Raw genomic sequence first — 11,076 nt, forward strand, 5'->3', positions numbered from 1 at the left:
AGATGTGACTAACAGTATCTTGGTCGTATTTGTTATTCCTGCTGCGAAACATACTCGTCAAGGCAATATTTACTTTTTATGATGTTCTGATCGGGCTCGTCTCACTCGGCATTTACAGGGGAAACAGCAACATTTTCTAAAGCCTCGAAGTCTACCCAAGAAGATCGCACCAATTTTTAACAAAACTCTGTCATCTATATTTTTGATAAACTATGGTTTCCAGCAATAGTCCCATATTACTACAACTGTGTTTTACAGTGAATGGCATAAGCGATTGGAATGTAGAGTAACAGATGTTGGTTTAAGTGGTGGAATAGCATGTGCCTTAGACCTAATCGTAAATAATTGATTCTTGTTTCACTATTTGTACTGAATTTCACCGTTGCGAACGAGACGCTGACACTTCCACCTTCGCCTTGCCTTTGACATGCTGGCAGCTTTATCTTCTTCTTGAATAAGCGCAAGCCTTTTGTCATAAGTGATATGCTTTTTGCATTACGGGACAAATTAAAAGCATTTTTGGCTCGGAAAACTCACTAAGTTGCACTCTCGCAAGTTTATCCGGTTTGTTTACACTGCCTAGAGGCATATTTTTGATCGTAGCTATAGAAAGTATTTAGCGGATAAAGGCCTAGCATTTGGTAATTGGTCGGGCGCCCATTATAGTGCGGTAACTCACCATCTTTTTTTTTCTCTCTCGTTTTGCCGTCTTTCCTTCGTTTCTTTCCCGCCGTCACCGTGCTACATGTGCTAAGGGAGCACTTGGTCATTTTGAAAAGGAAAAAAGATCCTAAACTTAAGTCACGGTAACGACAAAATCACAAAACCTAATGCCTCTGAAGCAATCAAAACTTTGAACCGGACTAAACGAGAGCTTATTTTTGAATATTTTATGGTTAGAAATTAATTGAAGCATCAAAGAAACTCGATTTTTATGACCTTTACATGTTGGTAGAGCGAATGTGAAGAGATTATATATATATATGTATTTATCATTATTGTTACGAGATCATATGTGATTATCTGCATTTAAAGAAGCACAGTTAACTTGTCTTTTTATGAGCTGGATTATCAGTCGGGTTAGTAAGGCCCATAAGAATTAACTATTTTGACCATGTATAACATTAGCGCTGAATGCTAGTATATTGGTTGTGAGTGTATGTTTTATCGTCTATCTGTTGCTAAGTATCTTCAGAACGGTGCTTGTGTTTACCTGCTTTGCTTATTATATTCTTTTACTCTGTGTTAATTTTATATACGTTTTTTACTTTGTCGTAAGGTGAACTCTTAAAGTACGTAAGGGAACATATTTAATATAATTTCAACTTGGCAAACTTTTTATTTTTATGTAAAATAAGCATAAATAATAAATGGCTTTTTAGGCAAACAATTATAAAATCGTTTGATCACGTTCCGACCATTAGGAATTAAACAAAAACCATTTGTAATGGTTATAAAATGTTTGCATGGACTTGGTCGGTAAATAGTTACATTATTACCTATCTATTAATACACGAATATATATATATATATATATATATATATATATGTGCGTTGACATGTATTCATTTATACACATATTAAAGTAAACATATCTGTACATATATATTTACATATGAAAAATAAAAAAAAAGCACATCAAGGGGTAAACATCATACATCATGCTTATTAAATATGCTTATTAAATCGAAATGTGTGTATGTGAATAAAAATGTATCCAATGAGATGTGTAAACAAACACGAGTGAGAAACATCTACATAGGTAGGTATGTACTTCTACGTATATGAATACACGTAAACGAAACATTCATTCAAGACTCTTTTTTTTTTAGTGTCAATAGAATTATATGACAATGCCCAGCTATTGTCTATATATATGTATATATATATGGAGTGACCAATATATCAGCCAGAGTATGGGAAAAAGTTTTCCTTTTAACGATAGATAAACGATCAATTTGTTTTATTAAACAAATTACTTAACTGAAGGTTTTTTTATGTATAAGAAGAGATTACTAAGCGTATCATCATTCCGAATTATGCGATTCAGAAACTCGAGAAACCAGAAATCTATCGATATCAAGAAGTTGCGCGTGAAATTTTCAGTTTTTTTAATCCATCACAGAAGAATGAGGATGTATTCAAACTGTCAAAACGCAAGCTTTAAAAGCCGCATAGAGTATGTCCCGTCCGTCTTTCTGCCACCCTGTCCGCGGTCAACGAAATCCTGGCGGAAAAAGTGAAGACACCGGCTGCAAATACAGTAAATATATAAAAAATTCTTGTTGTTGGGCCAAATCGTTCGAAGGACACGCTCACAATTCAACTTAAGATGGGAACACCTTTGCTTTTAAAAACAAAACAAGTGTCATTTTTCCTCCTGGATCTGAACAAAAATCGATGAAATCAGCCGATCTCATGCAATATTATAGAGCGACGAAATTTCATTCTTTTATCAAAAAGTTTGCAAACCGCAAACAGAAGCCTTTGATAACCTATATAAAGTATGTATATTCTCCACCGGCAACAAATTCTGAATCGATCTTGGTATATTTATCCGTCCATCTGTCCATCCTTCAAATTTAAGCAATATTTTTCGAAAATTCCGCTCTTTAGATTGAACACAAATTTAGGTCCGAAAATAGATAGAGCAAATAAGGGCTAGATGAGAAAATAAGGGCTTTGATTGATTTGTGGATGATTTTCATCGATTAGTGTGTGCTATAGACGAAGTGGATTATTGCCAGCGGGGGCGCGTTTCATTCTATAAAACGTAAACTTTTTAAATTTCAAGTCAGAAAAATCTAATTGGAAAAATAATTGGATTTTTTTTTTTTTTGAATATGACCAATAATTCAGGGCATATACTTTATAGGTGTAACGATGATGGTCAGAAAGAAGTAAGTAGTCAGTAATAGAAAGAAATGAGCAGTGTCCGGCAACCTAGTGGATATGTAGTCAATTGGTAAGTGTTATGGATTTGCTGACTGAGCGAGCACTGAGAGATTTGGATCTGCCAAGTATCACAACTTCTTATCTACTCAGCTATTCATATGGATCTGCTTGCGGCCGCAATTTTGCTCAGAAAATTCAACGTAGGGAAGTGTGGAACAATTTTGATACCCCAGTGCTTTGATCCATGTTTGCATGTAGAAAGCAAGAAAATTATTTTACTGAAGATAAGCAAAAGAAAACTCAGTACACTATAATATTGAATGAGTGTGACCGACTGTTTCTCTAGGATAACCCACAGTATATACGTGAGAGCTTTTCTAGTTTACGAGTAACAAACAAAAAAATTCAATGCACTTTGCCTTTGAAGACGTAAGTGTTTTCAGTCTATTTTGTGCCATAGGCATATGCCTTGACCTATTCGGCTCCTTTTTAATACTAATCCGTATGCAAGAAATTTCAACTTGAAGCCGACATCTTAATGTTTACCGCAAAAGTATTAGATATGAAGACGGACGGACCAAAATGATTAAGATTTAAGAGTTGATATTAACGCGAAATGCCTATATGTACTTTTTAGGGTTCCTGAAGTTCTCTTCTGGGAGTTGAGTATCCCTCTAACCTTCCGATGATGATTATAAAAGTACAAAAGCAAGATAGTTTTCTTTCCGCTACATACCACACGCTCCACACATATTGTATATAAGTAAAAATGCCACATCATTTATATGATGGCATTGACCTGTTAAGGCTTAAGGGAGGCGTTACTAAATTTCAGATTATCATTAGATTATTTTAATAATGTGTGGGCTTTGTGTGGTAAAATTGAAGAACAAATATTTACTTTTAAGGTCGAAGTTGTAATGGAATTGAGTCGACTTGATGTGAAAGTAATTTATTCCGTCCAAAGTTTCTTATAAACTTTCAAAAGGATAATTAACATTAGGAAAAATATTTAATGTATTTATGTATCGTAAAAAAAAAAAAGGGTTCATATAGGAGGCAAGTTCGCGTCAGTTCATTATTTTCAAGTGAAACCAATCAAAATCGTTCATTAATGTATCGTGGCCGCCCCCTTAAATGATTATTTCTCTAAGTTTTGCTTGCAGATGTGTGGACACGCATACCTATTTACATACGTGTACACATTGCCTATTGGTTATATAAAAATTTAAATAAAACTCTCCATACAAATGTAAACAAAGAATTAAATTTATTATACTCGCATCTTATTGGCTGTGAATTGCGCATCCGCTGGAAGCTGAATAAAAAAACAAAAACAACAAAAACAATTATATATTATACCGCAATATATATATATGTTACAGATACTTTTGGAAAAAAGGAATTTGCGAAAAGGAACCGAAGAAACAGGAGAGGATATCGTCACTTAATTTAATAATAATTTTTCTTGAGTATATTTACACAAAATTAAAACAAAAAAAAAAAGACATGAAAAATGGTATTTATGAGAAAAGAACAAATTGAAATTTTTTTTTAATGACGATAGATTTACCCATGAACTACCTTATTTATGGTTTGGGAAGACAGTTCATCTTCACTTGAGAACATAAGTCTTGAGTGTTACACAACTACGGTAAATGCTATATAGTAATCAAGGATAATGATTGAGGAGTAAAAACTTATCTGCTGGTTGTGTAGTGGTGTCGCCAACATTTTTACACAAATTACATAAAATCAATTACGAAGTTTACGAAAATTATTTTTTCCAATTCTCTTTTAGTTTTTACCTTGTTGGAGGCAATTTTGAATTAATTCCATACGTTGATCTATCCTTTTTTGAAACATTTCGCTAAGTATTTTTGTAACATTTTTGTACCGCTTGGCTCGCCCTATTAAACCATCATTCGACGTAATATACCAGGAAATGCTAATTGTCAAGGCTAGGTTTTTAGGTTAGTTATATTTTTTTATATTATATTTTTTCTCTTTCAAAAAAAAATTCATTAGCTTTAAAATATACATATGCATATACATATGATATAGTTTTGTCTATTGTGTGCCTTGAATGAAAAGTGCGTGTGCCCAGCCCCTCAAAATAAAACAAACAAAAACACTGTAAGCCACCATGAAATACCTTACGACACCGTACAGTTGTTATTTATATAATGACTTTTCAAAATAATGGGTTATGTAAGAAGCGGTTGAATAAGTGATCCGATCCGAACCATTTTTAGTAGCCTGCGTCCCCGGGACGAAAAACAAGCCAGCGTACCAGATTTCATCAAAGGAAATGATTTTAAAGAAAAAAAGACGGATGGACGAACAGGCAGGCTTATGTGTAATTAACGATTGTTCTATCTCAAGTTCTTCTGGTTGTTGTTGCATCAAGCACCTGCACAAACACTTGTACTGCAAATGCTATAATGCACAGCAGCAGAGGTGAAAGGTGAAAGAAGAAGCGGTCGACGATGCGCAGTCGATTTTTCACAAGCACGGCATCGATTGATACGATTTATTACGGAGATTACTTCAGCTCCCAGAACTCTTCCCCGCTGTGCCCGCTCACCCAATGTTCTGATTTGATCAGCTATAACCCGCCAATCCCCATACAAGAGGTCCCCACCATTCCCGAGCCATAAGACTGAGAGAAATTGTTTATGGTCCGCTTCTCTCGCAACTCAGGTCGGCGTCGAGGCCTTTCTATCTCATTTGTTAGACCATCTGCTAAAGGCAAACGAGAATTGAAATTGCGAGCCACCAAAATTCCCTGCTTCAGATTCCGAATGGAGGCTGCGTGAGACAGTCGAGTTCACCATTAACATTTGACATTCAAAAATATTACGGCTACGATTGCGGCAGATATGGTAAAAATGGTATCAAGCCTATTGAGATATTAAGGGCGTCATTTTTAGGACTCAAAATATGATTATAACGGTCGTAAAGCCTGCTGGCCTCATATGATCCTTATTTCTATCTCGAAAACTTTAGCTCGTGCTTTCGCTTATTTGCATTCCATTATCAATATCATTATTATGAGTACAAAGACTTATTCTATTGCTATTGTACGATAGATACTCTGAGATTTATTAACATAGAGTTAATAACTTTGCAGCACTAAAACATACAACGACATACAAATTAAGTAATTAATTACTTCCTTATTCTTGCTCTTTACACATTCACATCATCATTTGTCGTTCCCTTGCGCTGTTCTTTCGTATTATATTCTTATGTGTCTTCAGCGACACAATCGTTCTGCTCGCCAGAAGAGAATGGATTTTCATCTTCTGGTCAAGGATATGGCTTCCCTTAGATAAACGTATGTGATGTCATCCTCCTCTTTCTTAGTGCAAAGCCAGCTATTTCGACTGCGATTGCCGCAATGTCATTGCGCTTCTTAGATACTTAGAGCGATTCATGAGAGATAAATCTAATGTACGTCTAGCATGGGATTTACATTCACTTTAAACTATCATGCAACTTAAAGGCTTAACTTAAAACTTGCACTCGAAACGAAGAGGTATACGCCCTAAATGAGCAAGAATTTCGAATTCTCGAAGGATGAAATGTTGCCTTTAGCCAATGCTGATGATGGCGGGAATTAGAGAATTTGAACTTTTCAAAATTACCTTAACCATAATCTCTGTATTGCATGCAATTATCTTCATCGGTAATGCATGAATTGTTAATAGATATCACATTGAAATTAGGCGGGTATTAGTTAATGTAACGCGTTTAAAAATGATGTAAAAATGGTCCTCGTTGGCATACTCTTCTAGGTAATGCACACTTTGAAAGCACAATTTGCGCGTAAACTTACGTTTTCATAAAACTACGCGTATGTATACGGGTATATAGGTATTCATCTCTCTCTTTCGACGGTTTTAATTGAATTTATAAAAATATTGACGAAGACATAAACATATTTTTAATTGAATTGAAGTTAAGGCAAAAGTTATTGGAAGAAATAATAAAGTCATTGTTGCCCTAAGGCATTTTGCGCACACACAAAAACCAGCGGACTTGTTATATGGTTAAGCTAAAGTCGACTCCTGAATCTCATGTTCGGATGACTAGATTTCTTAAGCAACTATTTTTAATGTTTAGAGAATCGGTTTTAATATTCGATTTTACAACGAAAGCCTTAGCTTAAATAGCACAGGGGACATGCATGTCCAGATAGTTAGTCGTTAGTCGAGAAGATAATTTCCTTATCGAAGAATGAAAAGTTAATGCTTTTAGATTTTTATTCTTTGCAATAGAAAATATACAATGAAAAGTATCGAAGTGTATTGCAGAATTGATTCTGTCTATGCTTTTGTATGCATAAATTGAATGCGTGTTGGGCATTAAACTGCTTACTTACAAATGCACCGAGATTATGACAAGCGTTTTTTATATATATTTTTTTTTTATTTTCTGCTTTATCAAGGAAATCTCAGGGAGCAAGATACTAACGAGGCGTTGAGTTGTTAAGTATCTTTGGGTGAATGTCTGTGTGCACGTATGTGTTTATAGCTTAAATTGTTATAAATATGTACATTTCATCTAGGCGGATACACTTGACTCTCGAATATACGCGACATATGAGTTTCAATTTGTATTTCTTCTATTACAACTTCTTGCTTATAAAGTTTTTTTTTTATTAAGAAATTTGTTCAAAAGCTGTTTCTATAGAAAGAGACTTTCAATGACTGCATTTGCATTAACATAAGGGTTCCTTGAGTTGTTCTCAATCGCTTATATAATTAATATTCTTGAGACATATCGACTGACACGTGCAGATTAAACTAATTAAATTATTTGAAAGTTATAATGTATCAGTTTGAGGTGATAAGTGCTATAACAAGCGAATATAGTTCCAAGAAATGCACTAGAAAAGTCACATTATGTCCAACCAGGGCTACCGCATATCCGAACAGACAGTAGATATACTTGGTCGTAGCTATACTGAGAGCTCAGTTCGTATTCGCGAGTTCAAGATGGTAGACAATATGTTGTCTTCTCCAAAGCGCTCAATGGCGCAGGGTGCGCAGTTGGTGGTTGCGAGTCCAAAACTCAGTAGCTGTTAGACAGTACTTCGTTGTCTCTATAGTGAATGTTCAGTCAATGCTGGCAAGTTCAAGACTCAGTAGATGATAGACAATATTTTGTCTTCTCTATAGCGCTCAATGGCGCAGGGTGCTAAGTTGGTGTTCGCGAGTTCAAAACTCAGTATATGGTAGACTTTACTTTGCTGTCTCTGCAGTGACTGCTCTGTCGGTGAAGGGACAACACTTAATGAATCAATTAGGCTGCATTCAATCTCGGTTTGTGTTTCCTTTTCCCACTTCTTTCTGGCCACTACCATATTATACCTAAGGTATGAGTGTTTAGTCATTAAAGAAACGTTATGCTAAAGATTCATTTGATTTCTGGAATTTAACGAATGACAAGTTGTCAATAGCCTTATCCTGCTTCAGGCTTCAAATCTTTATGTAGTTAGGATATTTGTTCAATTGATCCGTTAACTGTGTATGACGCGTACTTTTTCTTTTTTACTGTATTTGTTTTTACCCTAACGTTTTGTGTTACGTTGTATTAAGGGAATTGAATGGTGTTTGTGTGTGTTCCAAACATAGTATTTAGGAACCGTTGGAATGCTCCAACATAAGTCAAACGTCCGCCCGCAATAAGTCAAACGTCACTACTCGTAGTGTGTAAAAGATGATTAGATAAAATGCGACATTGATTAGGAATGCATTTATAAAATTGTCCCGATCGGTTAACTGACATGCCCACTTTTAATAAAATATTTTTCAATATTAGTTTACTGGTCTTAGATGGGGGGGATAGAAAGTCAATAGGAAATGAATTTTCTCTTTCTTGAATCTTCTCTAAATTTTCTTACGCTTTGCTATATTCAATCGTTGCCTGTACTATGTTACTTACTTAGTCTTGTATATGCGATTGCATCCATTGTCAGAGCTATAGTACATCTAGCTTTCATAATATTTTGTTTCTATACAGTTTACAAAAACATTTAACGATTTCGATTTATGGTGCAGCCCTTTAGGGGAAACTTTACAAATTGCAAATTAAATCTTTTTTCAAAGAGGATTAAAACCGATATTGAAAAACTCGTTGTAACAGAAAGCGATAGCGTTTTAATGCTTTGCGTTTTATAACTTTACGTTCATAATGTCATAATTGTCTTAAGTTATTCATTGAAAGGAATTATTTTTTATTTTTTATTTTTTTGATAAGATTGACACATATGTATTATTCATTCAATCATTCAATCTGGTTCCAATTTCATCATAGAGAGATTGTTATTAGGTGAACGACCATTACGCTCTCACTACGCCCATTTTGTTAATGGACTTTACTCTTTAAGCACAATTAAATATAAATTTTTATATGCTTATGAATAAATGGCAGACTATGAATAAAAATCTTACGTTACGTTCACATATTTTTTTCATATTCATATTCATATTTATATGTATGTACATGCAAGCTTTGTAACGCATATTATTTGTCATAAATCTTTAATGTTAAAAATCTTTAGTGTTAATGTGTTGACGGATTTGTGGTCATAAACACTCTTGTTTATACGTGTATCAACCGCATACTGATATTTTTAAAGATATATATATATATATATATATGTATATATAATGCTTGTTTATATATATGTACATATATATATGCATATGTGGACGGATATATAAGCATGTTTGTTACGTACGAAAATTCAAGCCGTAAGTTTTCAATCATTTTTTTAACGTTTTTTTTTTATTTTTGTTTTTTATTTTTTTATTTTTTTTTTTATTTTTTGTTAACTTGAACACTTCTGTACATAGACGTCAAGATTTTACTGTGATTTGAAATACAAATTATAAAAGTTATGTGCGCATGCGTGCTTGCTTTAAATACATTTGCAAATATGAGAGTTGAAAGAATGAAAACAAAAAGAAGGAAAAGAAATCTTTATTTCGCAAAACATATATAATGCAATAACACATCGAGCTCTCTCGGTGTGTGTGATTCGTTTCGCATCATTTCGTTTTAAATTTTACAAACAGCACGCACAACAATATATGTGCATTTACCGCATATTCTCTACGTACATATATCATACATACTTGTTATTGCATATCAATGCTATTCGACAAATTTATTTGTCATTTACATTAATAGGAATTACGAGAATATGAACAAAAGCGTCGATCGTGCATTCAATTGATGTCTAAAGATATATTAAGTTTTGCTCATATTTATCTCTCGTCATTGAATCGTTGCAGTGGTTACACCCAACATATAAAACCAAAATATTTTATTACTAAAAAAACGGGCTATTGAAAGTTCATCTTCCCTTCACGGGGAATGAAAATGTCCACACCCGTGCTTGTTGACAACGTTTGCTTTCCAAGCAATTGCGTTCGGTGTTATCTTCGTCACTCTGGTCCAGTGCAATGTCATTTCGGTCTTAGTATTTGGAGCATATTTTTAATATCAAGCCATCAACGAAGCGATGGCTCAATATTTGTACCTTATATTTGACGGTTGACGTTGACTAACGCATTTAGCAGACTTTTCCAGCCTACTGAATCTCTGCAAATATTAACCAAAAAACAAATTAAACCAGTGTAGTGAGCTACGGCCCATCATTACATACCCTACCATTACTTTCCCCATAATTTGAAAAATTGAGCATTGTAGGGGACCACACACCGCCATTAGATACCTTACACCCTCCTACTGTTATTCGCATAATGAATTTCGGAATAAGGTGTTGTGTGGAAAGTGATCGAAAAAGTGGTCGGACCCAAAATATTTTCAATAGCGTTTTTCCTTGCGCCAAAGCAAGTCGGTGTATCGAATTTCATCGAAATATCTTAAAAAACTACAATCTGTAGATTGAACGCAAAAATCCAAGACGGGCGCATAGACAGATAACCTTAAATCGATTCAGAATCATTTCTTCACCTTTTCAATAGCGTTCGTACTTGGGCCAAGGCTTATCGGTGTACCAAACTCCATCAAAAATATTCAAAAACGGTGACCTATAGATTCATCACAAGAATACAAAGTGGACGGATGGACAGACAGGCTTAGACGTAGTCAGAATTACCGTATAGTAAAAGATAAACTCCAGTCAAGTTATTTTGGGTTTTG

This window comes from Glossina fuscipes, unplaced genomic scaffold, assembly GCF_014805625.2.
Source record: "Glossina fuscipes isolate IAEA_lab_2018 unplaced genomic scaffold, Yale_Gfus_2 42, whole genome shotgun sequence".
Taxonomy (NCBI): domain Eukaryota; kingdom Metazoa; phylum Arthropoda; class Insecta; order Diptera; family Glossinidae; genus Glossina; species Glossina fuscipes.